The following is a 13,587-nucleotide window of genomic DNA, read 5'->3' as shown; positions in this document are numbered from 1 at the left end:
TACAAATCCTTTTTTGTTGGTTACATTAAAATCATTGTAAAGTAAAATTAGGAAAAAAATATTTCGAAACACATTCTTTTCGTTTACGTACTGTACCGAAAATATTGTTATCGACAACAGACTAGGCATAAACAAAGTTTACTGTTACATTTTATTAATTGCAAAACATAAAAATACAAAATGCTGTACCGAACATTTTGTCATCGACAACAGACTAGGCATAAAAAAAATACTTACATTTTATTAATTGCAAAACATAAAAATACAAAATGTAAGGCAAAATTAGGATTTTTTATTTCAATAAAACACATTCTTTTCGTTTAAGTACTGTACCGAACATATTGTAATCGACAACAAACTAGCCTAGGCATAAAAAGTTTGTTATATTTTATTAATTGCAAAACATACAAAAATATAAAAATACAATGCAAAATTAGGAAACATTTTACTTCAAACAAACAAAATTAAAGAATATTTAGCTGGCTGGGATGCTGACGCTGCCGGCAGCCTGCCAAAACTATCGTACTCGCGTCTCGCAGCATGCGGAGTAATGTAATGCACTGCCAGGCATAACATTGCAATTCTATTACTCTATTAAATGTTAGATATTATTGCACCATCTTGTGGTCGTAAAGTCGATCAGTCGTAAGTCGCATAGGTCGTAAGTCGACGACTACCTGTATATGTTTCAACATGGCATATGTAATGTCGTCAGGACATGGAGAAGTATCACTGCAGGAGTTCAAAGCTGAATCATATTCCTTTTCAGTGAAAGGGAGGTTATAGGATTCTTCATGAGAGGCAGTGAAGTCAAGATTACGTTGTTGTTCTCTCATTCGGTATTGATATCCAGGAGAGCTGATGTCTGGTTTAGATATATTAGCAAAATGATTTGCTAAGGCATTACTGACATCTTTAGGATCAAAGACCAAAGAGCCATTTAATTTTAAAACAGGTGGAGGGCTAATGGTGTATTTCCCCGATATTTTTCTCAAGTTTTTCCAAACGATCAATGCCGGTGTTCTATAGTTGAATGATGATACAAATTTAGCCCAAGACTGATGCTTTGCTTCTTTGATGGTACGTCGAAGTAATGCCCTGCTTTTACGATAAGCAACTAAATTCTCCTCATTTCTATGGCAATGTAATCTAGTCAAAGCTCTTCGTGTTGCTCTATGTAGATTTCGTATGGTGTAAGACCACCATGGTACAGGGCGTCTCCTAAACTTTCCAGATGACTTTGGGATGGAATTAATACCAGCAGTGTAGAGTGTCATTTAAGTACTCCAGTGCAGCTTCTACTGAAGAAAAACTGTCAATACTGTTCTGGACAGTACTCAATTCTTCAAACTTGGTCCAGTCAGCTTTTTCTGTGCACCAGCGAGGAATACCATCTGTAGGAGCACCTTCCTGTGTATATAATACAGTGGGATAGTGATCACTGCTTCGTAAGTCATCAAGGACTTTCCATTCAAAGTCCAAAGCACAATTTGAGCTGCAGATCAATAAATCTATACATGATGTAGAGCCAGTCTGAATGTGATAATGAGTAGGTTCACCATAATGGGTGATGAGCATTAAAGTCACCCATAATGACAAATGGCTGAGGTAACTGTTGAATAAGATTCAACAGACTATCTTTGGTTATATTAGTACTTGGTGGTAGATATAGGGAGCAGACTGTATATCTGCGATTCAAGCCGGCTTGTATCGCGACAGCTTGCAATCAAGATTGAAGAGGGATGGGAACATGAGGTATATCTTTACGGATATACAACATGCTTCCCCCATGGATACCAATATCTGGATCATATGTAGTACAGTATGCTTTGAAGTCTTTAGGGCATGGGGTGAATGAGTCTAACATTATTTCTTGTGAGGAAATAATATTAGGTTGCTGGTCATGGATTAGCACTTTCAATTCCTCATACTTGGTTATTAGTCCCTGACAATTCCATTGGAGCAGAGTGAATTTATCTATGGTTCAGGAAATGTCGGGTGGTGTTGTTACCCGACTTCTTGGTCTCAGATTGTGGGATTGAATGGACTTCTGATTTAATTGGAAGTTTTGGTGGTTTAGATGATTGAATTCCAGGTTTAATTTTAGTAGGACCTTCTTTAGGTCTACCAGAGGTGGTAGAACTTCCCTGTGGCCCTACAGGTACAGGGGCAGGGACTACTTTCTCTATAGGTACAGAAGGATCTCCTGTTGATCCTTCTAGGTTGAGGGAAAGGTTTCCTACTCCCCTCTCAGGGGTGGGAAGAGGGCCACTATCTGGGCCCTTGGGTGGTGGTGTAGGGCCTCCCATGGCCCCAATATGGGAAGAGTTGTTAGATGGCATTTTGGATACAGCTGTTGTAGAATCTCTATTCTGAATTTTGCCACTTGGGCAATTCAAAGAGTCTGAACTTCGTGTTCGCTTATTGCGAGTTAGTTGGTCAACTGGTCGGTTGGTTAATTGTTTGTACTTTATCTGGTGTGACTGATCAGTCTCCATTTTATCCGTATTAGGTTGTGTTTTCGTGGTGAGGTGGCCTGTAGGTTGTAATTTGTTGCCAAGGGCTTCTGAGTATGTCTTAGTATTTAGTTTTAATGGATCAATCACTTTTCTTCTTGCTTCAGAGTAGCTAATATGTTCTCTGACCTTTATATTTAGGATTTGTTTTTCTAGTATATATTTTTCACAAGATCTAGAGGAAGCTGGGTGCTCTTCATGACAATTAAAACATTTCGATGTTTTCGTACATTCTCCATGTTCGCTTTCACTGCAATTGGCACAAATCGGTGGTGTTCCTGCTAATTTCTTGCGACATGTGGTGAATATATGACCAAACATTTGGCAGTGGTAACATCTTCTTGGTGAAGGTATATACGGTCTAACCTTCAGTTTATACCAAGCAGCAGATATTGATGATGGAAGATTAAGCAGGTCAAATGTTAAGATTATTGGAGGTTGGTCTACAAGAGTGCCATTTTCTTTTCGTTTCATCCGGCGAACACTTGAAACGATGCTGGGATTTCAACTCAGTTAAGAGCTTTTCTTCAGAAAACCTCAGCAGTTCCTTGGAGTAGACAACTCCTCTACACTGGCTGAGTGTCTTGTGAGGGGTACAATCTGCCTCATGCCCAGCAACTTTTCCAATGTTCTGCAATTTTGAGCTCTCTTCTGGAGAGTTAACCTCTATCAGAAGTGATCCACTACTTTGGGGGATGATTTTGGGTTCCCTGCCAATACATTGGATAATTTCTCTATGGACATCAAAAATGTCTAAAGAGTCAATGGGGTTGTCGTTGGGCATGGATAAAGTTAAATATTTATTATAATGGGACTCAAAAATCCCAGGCAAAACTTCCAATTGTCCTCGTGGATTAGTTAGAGGGGGGAAAGACTTTTCTTTATTCTTATTTTTCCGCTGTGGTTTAGCGGAATAGGGTTCCAGTGTGATGAAAGACTGTGGACTTTCATCTCTAGAACCAGTAGAGGCCTTGCTCATATCCTTGGTCATGCATAGGTCGTCAGCATTAGGAGAGTTTTCTCTTAAGGGTTTGTCTTGACCGCAGTGAGGGTGACCTTACTGGGGGCGGTTCCCCAGTCAGGTGGTTATGAGGCAAACTATGTTTGGGGCACCTTTTCTAGCCCCCTCCCCATGTGGGGTGAGCAGAGTGGATCCTGAGTAGGGCTGCTCAGTCATGTGGGTAGCTACCGAACCGTGCTGTTGCCTCAATCCCAATACGAGAGCGATTTATCTTGCCCACACCGCCTATGTGTAGTTCGTGACTAGGGGCTTCCAGAGATCACCTTCTCCTGCCCCCATCGTCACTAGCCATCGCCATAGGGCTTTCTTTTGCCGCTACTGAGAGGGGCGGCTGAAAATTAGGTCAGAGGGAGGGAACAGCAAGCGGAAGAGAAGAGAGGAGTGGAAAAGGAAGTTTAAGAGGAAGCCCTGTGCGGGAAAACAAGAGCCCCGCCCGGGGATCGGCATTAGTCGCCTCTTACGACACGCAGCCGACGTGGCGGGGGCTATATTCTATACTACACCCCCTAGCCCCAGGGGGCAAGCCAAGTTCAAGAAGACAACGATGCCACCCACAAGAAGAAAGACTTATGAAGCCGGCTTCAAAGTAAAAGTCATTCTAATATAGATTGATTGATTGATTGATTGATTGATTATAAGCGTTCAATCTGGTGTCGTAACTACTAGGTTATTGACACCGAAAGTAAACTCAATATATATCAACTACTGGATAAAATAAAATATGTCCTATACAGTATATTAAAATCAGATCAAGTTAGAGAAACCAACATCTTCAATGAAATTGAAAAGAGAGTCTTCGTCCAAGTCTTTTCCCAAAATGAAACTCGAATTAAAACTCCCAGCCCTGTCCCTGTTAAAATGTCTCTCTCTCTGTTCCACCAAGCTAGGACATTCGACCAGCAAATGTCTAACCGTTAGTGGCACCAAACAATCGCTGCAAAAAGGCTGGTAGTTACCACTCATTAAAAAGCCATGAGAGAAGTTCGTGTGTCCAATTCGGAGGCGACACACTGACACTTCTCTTCTACGACTGCTGGATAAATATATCCATGGATTAACAGAGTCTGTGATTTCTCTCATCTTATTAAATTCGATCAAAGACCATGAGAATTGCCAGGAAGATTTTATTGCATTCTTAATTTCAGGCTGATAGTCGGTATCTGGAAGGGCCTTGTTAATAGGATGTTTTAATGATCCTTCTTTGGCTAACCTGTCAGCCTCCTCGTTGCCTATTATACCGACATGGGACGGAACCCAACAAAACCTAATTAATTTTCTTTTACGACTTAGTAAAAACATCCATTCTAAAATTTCTGAAACTAATGGATGGGTAGGATTATAAGAACTTAAGGCTTCCAACACACTCTTAGAATCACTAAAAATTGTGAAACTAAAACCAGCATGGTTTACTATTCTTTTTAAAGCCATTAGAATTCCATGCAGCTCAGCTGTAAAAATTGAAGCAGAGCTAGGCAATGCTCCACTGCAATTAAAACTGGGAAAAACAACTCCAAATCCAACGCCAGCATTGGATTTGGAGCCATCTGTATATATACAAACTGAATTTCTGTGATCTTCAAAGTGGGCGAGAAATATCTGTTTGATCACAGGCTCCGGTATTCCAGTCTTAGATACTTCTAAGCAGCTTCAGTGATCTACATATGGTAGCCTCATTAAAACTAGGGGTAATTCCCCAGCATCAACAAGGAGACTTGGAATTGGTGAGGACTTGAATGCTCCTGTAGCAATCCTCACCCCAGCATGATGAACAGCATTCAGTCTCTCTAGCTTTGTGCTTCTTGCTGACGAGTATATTTCAGATCCATATAAAAGTTTGGGTAAAACCAGTGCCTTATGCAACTGAAGTAGGTGCTTACGATCAGCCCCCCATTTGGTACAGGAAATAACTTTGAGAACATCCAAAACTTTCATGCATTTTATCTTAAGGTTTTTAATATGCGGCTCCCAAGATAGTTTTGGATCAAATAGCAGACCCAAAAATTTTGCCTCCTCCACGCATGAAATTCTCTGACCATATAGGTATAAATCTGGGTCAGGATGGTGACCTCTAATGCGGCAAAAATGCATCACTACTGTTTTTGATGGTGAAAAACGAAATCCATGCTCAGAGGCCCATCTAGCTACTTTATCAATTGTCAACTGTAGTTTCCGCTCTGCTACAGACATTCTAGATGCTGCAAATGACAAGGACAAATCGTCAACAAAAAGCGTAAACATTACTTCAGGCGGAATAACGGAAGCAATACCATTGATACTAAGGGCAAACAGGGTTACGCTTAACACACTACCCTGAGGAACTCCTTCTTCTTGTACCGTTAATTTGGATAGAGTATTACCTACTCTAACTTTAAAAAGACTATCTTTTAAAAAAGCTTTGATAAAAAGTGGCAATTCACCTCTCAACCCAATGTTATGAAGAACTTTTAAAATGCCATACCTCCAAGCTGTATCATATGCCTTTTCAAGATCAAAAAAGACAGTGATATGATGCTGCTTGGATAAAAAAGCATTGCAGATCGAATCTTCCAATCGAATCAGTACATCAGTACAAGAGTGCATTCTACGGAATCCACACTGAGCAGAAGAGATCACCCCTCTCCGTTCTAGAAACCAAACCAACCTGGCATTGACCATCTTCTCCATTAATTTACAGAGACAAGATGTCAATGCAATCGGTCGATAACTCGAAGGGATGGAGGAATCTTTACCAGGCTTCAGGAAGGGTAAAATTAAAGCTATTTCCCAAACATCAGGAAAATCGCTATCCTTAAAAATTCTATTTAAAACATCCAAGATAAAAACTTTAGTATTATATGACGAGTTCTTTATCATATCATATATAATTTCGTCAAGTCCAGGAGAAGAGTTTTTACTTTTAGATAAGGCTGATAAGAATTCTTTCATGGAAAAGGGTATATTGTATGATTCACTTACATTAGCAGTGAAATCAAGACAACGAGCTTCCTCATTTTCATTTGAGCGTAATTGATAATACGGTGAGTCAGGGTTTTTGCTAGATACTTTGGCAAAATGCCTTGCAAAAGCTTCACTTACAGTTTTTGGATCTGAAACAAATAATCCGTTAATTTTCAAAACAGGAGGAGGGGAAGGTTTGAATTTCCCAGCTATCTTCTTGATCTTGGCCCAAACCAACGTCATTGGAGTTTTCCATGTGATACTAGAGAGAAACAGTATCCAACATTCTCTGCGAGCTTTCTTTATATGCCATCTAAATTGGGCTCGGGCTTTCTTGAAGCATATAAGGTAAGCGGTGCACCTATGCCTACGATATCTGGTGAAAGCAGCCCTCATTGCTTTATGTCTTATAGTACACTGTATATTCCACCAGGGAACAGGCTTCCGACGAAATTTTCCACTGGTCTTGGGAATTGAATGATTTGCTGCATTTATTAAAATACTATTCAAATAAGAAATAGCTTCACTAACTGTTGGCAAGTCATTTACATCTGCCTCTATATTGCTTAGTTCTTTAAAAAGAGGCCAATCTGCCCTATCAGTACACCAACGGGGAGCTCTAGCAACAGGTACTGAATTCCCATTTGAAATTATGATTGGGAAATGATCACTTCCAAAGAGATCATCAAGGACATCCCACTCAAAATCCATGAAAGCATTAGGACTCGCAAGGGATAGGTCAATGCAAGAAAAGGTCCCTGTTTGGATATGAAAATGAGTAGGTTTATTGGTATTAAGAACAGTAAGATCTATATTCTCAATGATTTGCTGAAGCTGTTCCCCTTTTGCATTTGATGTCACATCACCCCAAGACTGGTGCCTACTATTCATATCTCCCAAAATTAAAAACGGTTGGGGGAGCTGATTGCATAAACTAGTAAAGTCACTACTAGAAAATTCTCTATTAGGCGAGAGATAGAGAGAGCAAATGTTATATACTCTAGTTATATTAATCTGAATTGCTACTGCTTCCAAAGGAGTATTCAAGGGTAATATTTTATGAGGAATATCATTTCTGACAAGAAGAGTGCTTCCACCATGGCTTCCTTGTAAAGGGTTGATAGGAGAGTGATACATAAAGTACTCTCTAGGACTAAATATTTGGTTTTCTCCAAACATGGTCTCTTGTAAGGCTATGCATATTGGTGAATGAGAATATATTAGATGTTTAAGCTCTTCATATTTAGCTCTATACCCTTGACAGTTCCACTGCAAAATGGCAGAGAGTTTATCTTATTTTATTTGGAAGACTCTTTAGTCTTCCTTGGACCAGGATTTTTTACATTTTGATCTTTTTCTGGTGCCTTCTTGTTCTTAATTGGCACCTTTATGTTCCGCCTTGAGTTACTTAATGTTCTTTGTTCTTTAGGAACTTTTACCACAGATTTTGGTATGACTTCAGTATTCCCAGCTGAGACAGATGACTTCTCACCCTGGACCACTGTGCCATCCAAGGTAGGTTTGTTAGATAAAACTGAAGTCTTAGGCTGAGCTAGAGCACAACCTAGGGCAGAATTATTGGCCTGCACTGGAGCGCAAGCCATTATAGAAGTCTCAGCTTGCTCCGGAGGGCAAACCGAGACAGAAGCTCCAGACCGCACAGGAATGGTAGCCGGAGCAGAAGTCCCAGCCTGCTCCAGATCACATGCCGAGACAGAAGTCCCAGCCCGGACCGGGGATGAGGACGGGACAGGGGTCCCAGCAAGCACCAAAGCACTTGCCGAGACTGAAGTCTCCACCTGAGATACAGGACAGGTAGAGACTGGGGAATGTTTGGAGGATTTGGGATCCTCCAAATCCATTTCATCATCCAACAAGTTAAATGTATTTTTAAGACAGATTTTTGATGAAAGAGATTCTTCTCTTTCATCACTCAAGCGTCTCTTCATAAGTCTATTATTTGCAGGAGTAATTTCGGAGTTTTTAGGAATGGTCAATTTTGAATTAAGGCTCTTCTCATGTGTAGATACGTCATCTGATGTGTTGGGCATTCTATTATTCAAGGGCTTATGCTTATTAATGATGGAGGAGAAACTTACCCCTGGTCGAATGAACATAGCGTTTACTCGTTGTCTAGCCTCTTTAAAGCTCAAGTGTTCTTTTGCTCTTAGTATTTGAACTTCTTTTTCAAAAGTAAATTTATCACATTTCTTTGAGCTTGCGGGGTGATCTTCACCACAGTTGATGCAGTGTGGAGAATTAGAGCATTCACCATGAGCTTCTAAACCACAATTTTCACAGACTGCATTTTCACCTTTAATTTTTCTCCTACAAGTCCCAATCACATGACCAAATTTTTGGCAATAGAAGCACCTTCGACATGATGGAATATATGGTCTAACATTCAGTCGAAGCCACGCAGCCATTATCATGTTAGGTAGCTTCAGGAGATCAAATGTTAGAACGTACGTGGGCAAGGGTGTTAATACACCACCTATGTTCTTCTTCATTTGTTTCACATCTACTACTCCCTGGTCTTTTAGCTCCATTTGGATTTTTTCTTCAGAATATCTAAGTAATTCTGTAGATCTTATCACGCCTTTAACTTGGTTCAGTCTCTTATTGTATAAACAATCTATTTCTTGACCATCTAGCGACGAGATATTTTGGACTTTAGTGCTATCATCAGGTGATGCAACTTCTACCAGTAAACTGCCATCATTCATGTAAGAAATCTTTGGTTCGATGCTACATTTCATCTTGATTTCGCGATTGACAGAAAACATGTCAAGGTCCCTCATTTGTTGTCCTTCTGTCATTTTCAGAATCAAAAACTTGGCATAGTTGTTGGGTTCAAATTTTCCTGGCGTTATCTCAATTTTTCCTGAATTGCCTTTCCCTGTCCTCCTGATCCTAGACCTAGTGTCAGTATCTGATAGAGTAGGGAAATAAGGCTCTAATGTCATAACATTAGAGGTCTTGGAAGAGTCTAAAACTGTGTCCCTATTCAAGCCAGAGTCGTCAACAGAAGGGGGGGTATTGTTCTCCATAAGAACGGGTTTTCAAATATTCGACCAAGTAGCCTTCCACCCACCAAAAATCCCATGATTCGGAGTCCAACATGGGAGGGATGTGGCTTGTCATGTCATGTAACCATCCCTAGAAGCTACTACCCGGCTATACACATGATCCCCAGCACCTAAGGCGTCCTCAGTCCGTCGAGATCGGACCCAGTGCTGGGAACCATGTTTGACATAAGACTTTCCCCTCGTTCGCGCACGTCAGGTACTCAAATTCTAAGGGTGGAGAGGCATGTCAGTCCTCTCCACCCTCCAACAAATCCAAAGAGCAGTCCAAGCCATAGTCGAAAAGGGAGCAGAAGTCGTACACCGTAAATCAATTCAGAAAGAAGAAGAGGAGAGAAAGAATAAAAATTAGGAGAAAGAGGTAAAAGGTCCTAACAAAATTTGTTGAGCAAGCAACTGAAGTCCAAAAATAAAGCATCAGACTCCAGTTGCTTGCCCCTAAGCCCCTCCACTGCGGCAAAGAGTTAGGAATTGGAGGGGTAATGTAGATTGAGAGAAGCGAGTAAATGCCTTGGTGGATTAAAAAGTGTAATGAGGAATAGACATCTGGGAATGGATACTAAGAGGAGGTTATATAAAGGAGTGATTGTGCCAACAGCAATGTATGGGGCAGAAACATGGGACATGAGAAAGGAAGAGAGGAGTTTGAATGTGTTTGAGATGAAATGTCTGAGAAGTATGATAGGGGTTACAAGGCTAGATAGAGTGAGAAATGTGGAGGTGAGGAGAACAGGGGTGGAAAGGGAACCAGAGATTGGGTTGATGAAAGAGTATTAGGATGGTTTGGACACATGGAAAGAATGAGTGAAGAAAGATTAGTAAAAGAAGCGTGGAAGGCGGAGGTGGAAGGAGTGAATATGAGGGGGCATCCTAGGATGAGATGGATGGATGGGGTGAAAGGGGCTTTACAAAAGAGAGGAATGTCTGTAGAGGAAGGATGGGAGAGGACAGATTATAGGGGTGAATGGAGAAGGGTTGTGTATAGATGAGACTGTGATGCATGAGGGGGAGTGGGTGGGGGATGGGGGGTGAGGAAGTATGTATGAGAAAAAATTTGACACAGTCCGAAGGGATTTCTCCCCGTCTTCACCTTTCCTGCATGAGGGGATGGAGAGGGGGGGGGGGGTCGCCGAATTTATGAAGCTGCCTTGCTGTGGGTGTGCTGTGTCTTGCAACACTGCTTCTGACCCAGGGCAGTGGACAGGATGCAGGGATGACCTGTCATCCAGGAGGTGCCAAGATAGGAGGGAGGGGGGAGGGTGGAGGGGAGTGGAATATATGAGAAATGAAATGGGTTGATTGATTGATTGATTATAAGCATTCAATCTGGTGTCGTAACTACTGGGTTATTGACACCGAAAGTAAACTCAATATGTATCAACTACTAGATAAAATAAAACATGTCCTGTATATTAAAATCAGATCAAGTTAGAGAAACCAACATCTTCAATGAAATTGAAAAGAGAGTCTTCGTCCAAGTCTTTTCCCAAAATAAAACTCAAATTAAAACTCCCAGCCCTGTCCCTGTTAAAATGTCTCTCTCTGTTCCACCAAGCTAGGACATTCGACCAGTAAATGAAATTAAATGGGTGGGGGTGATTTCTATGCCTTTTTCTTTTTGGCTACCCCCCATGTAAGAGAGAAAAAGCCTTTGGTATATGTATGTATTAATTTCCACTCATAACTACAATCCTTCTATTCTGCTCTCTGCCTTTAATCTCATTTACCACCCCTAGTGTGATACTGTCCTCAAGGATAGAAACACTGGTCATTAATGAAAAAATTTGGTGGTTGGACTTGAAGTGCTTGTTTTCTGATAGGAGTGTGCCTGTGTATTTGTATGGATGTGTTGTGGTGGTAGTGTTAGGCTGATGTTTGAGAAGTACTTTTTCAGCCAGTTGTTCAAACTTGTTTTGCATAATGGGATTGATGTGTGGGGCTTAGTGCTATCAAGGCTATCAGAGCTATCTATCAAGGATCACAGATTACACAACTGAGTTCCCCAGAGACAATATCAGTCAAGGTTATAACCTACTGTATTCGCATCTGCCAACCCCAAACCCAGATCACAATGCCAAAGCTCTCACATAAACAGACAACTTTAACAATGACAGCTCAGCATTGCAACTACAAGTCAGCAGCCAAAGAAACTCAAAATTACCTCAAAGAGCTAATCATGGATGATGCAAATGAGAGGTCCTCAATAATACTGTTTACCCCTGATTACCATTAATCAAAGAAGACCTTGTTACAGAAGGAAATGGAAGAGGAGGAACAGTCACCGGTTCTCTTTATGTGAAAGCGTGTATTAACCTAATTGTAATATACAGGAGAGGAATAATGCTCATAGGTTCCTGTCTCTTATTATCCCATTTATCATACCTAGCTTCAAATTCATGTCTGGTTCCATCTTCCATGTATCCTTATTTTCCAATTATCATACATAGATTTGAATTCATGTATTACTCTACCTTGGGCTATATCACCTTCTAAGTTATTCCAAGTATTTATGCATCTGTATGGAAAACTGTATTTCTTAACATCCCATAGACATTTAGTCTTTCTCAATTTGTTCTCAAGACTTCTTAAAGCCCTTATCCCAAATCAAGAAATCTCTGCTGTCAATGTTGTCTATCCACTTTTGTGGCCTGAACACTATAATCAAATCTCTTATTTCTCTTCAATCTTTCACTGATGGGAAATCAAGTGCTTTTACTCTTTCTTCATATGGTTTATCTGCCAGGCTGGGAACCAATTTGGTTGCTGCCCTTTTATTCTCCCTGTGTGAGGACCACACCACTGACACACATTCTTGTCTTGGATGCATCAGGGTGTCTACAAGTTCTTTCATATCTTCATCCATATAATGTAAAGCCACTTTAATGTTCTGCAGCAATCTATCGCTCTCCTACAATACCACTGATATGTGTGTCATGTGACACATTGTCTTTTATCAACACTTGCAAATCTTTCTCCTCTCTTGCTCTTGTAATGGATTCACTTCCCAAGGAATACTTCAAAGATAGTCTTTTAGAGTTATTGCCCACAACCAATACTTTGAATTTTGGTATTGAGATTCATTTTCCATTTTGTGTGTGTATCATGTATTTACCTAATTGTAGTATACAAGAATGGAGCAACATTGTGTGTATTTGCCTAGTTGTATTTAGCCAATTGTATTATACAGGAAGGGAGCTATGCTCGTAGTGACCCATCTTTATATCTTTCAGTATCTAGTTCTTAAATTCTTGTATGGTTTTTGCACACACTGTTGCCTCATCCAATTTGTTCCAGACTTCCACCACTCTGTGTGAGAAACTATTCTTTTTCAATCTCTTCTATAACTATCCTTTTTGAGTTTCATGACCTGTTTTTCTTTTATCCCACTTTAATAAATCTTCTCTGTCAAGGACTTCCATGGCTTTCATGATTCTGTAAATAGCCAGTAGATCTCCTCTTTCTCTTCTTTGTTCCAGGGTTTGTTTGTTTGTGTATTTACCTAGTTGTATTTTACGGGAAGGGGAGCTATGCTCGTGGTGTCCCGTTTTCATATCTCGTTTTATCTAAACTATTTTTAAATTCATGTATTGTTTTTGCACACACCACTTTCTCATCTAACTTGTTCCAACTGTCTATTACTCTGTGAGGAAAGCTGTTCTTTTTCAGGTCTCTTCTATAGCTGTCTTTTTTTATTTTCTTTCCATGTCCTCTTGCATTTCTGTCATCCCATTTTATCAGATTCTCTCTATCAGTAATTTCTATGCCTTTCATGATTCTGTAAATAGCTATCAAATCTCTCTCTTCTTTGCTCTAGTGTCTGTAGTTCAAGTTTTGCTAGTCTCTCTTCATATGATAGTTTTGAGAGTGTAGGTGCCAATTTTGTAATTGCTCTTTGTATTCTTTCAAGTTTTTTTATACATTTTTTTGTACTTGGTGACCATATCATTGCTGCATATTCCAATCTTGGTCTTATCAGGGTGATTAGAATTTTCTTCACCATTTCTTCATCTAGGTATGTAAATGCAAC

At 40.2% G+C, this 13,587-nt stretch overlaps 2 protein-coding genes across 2 annotated transcripts in view; both read right to left on the bottom strand.

Moving 5' to 3' along the window:
- Positions 1 to 13,587, bottom strand: part of LOC143037275 (uncharacterized) — a 271,196-nt gene that overhangs the window by 153,676 nt on the left and 103,933 nt on the right. The gene's annotated exons all lie outside the window — the stretch shown is intronic.
- The window catches only part of LOC143037435 (uncharacterized), a 101,609-nt gene that overhangs the window by 55,730 nt on the left and 32,292 nt on the right, over positions 1 to 13,587 (bottom strand). The window lies entirely within an intron of this gene.

This window comes from Oratosquilla oratoria, chromosome 22, assembly GCF_046742065.1.
Source record: "Oratosquilla oratoria isolate Oo_2021 chromosome 22, ASM4674206v1, whole genome shotgun sequence".
In the NCBI taxonomy this organism is placed as follows: domain Eukaryota; kingdom Metazoa; phylum Arthropoda; class Malacostraca; order Stomatopoda; family Squillidae; genus Oratosquilla; species Oratosquilla oratoria.
The sequence above is the reverse complement of the archived record's forward strand: the minus strand, read 5'-3'. Positions and strand labels throughout refer to the sequence as shown.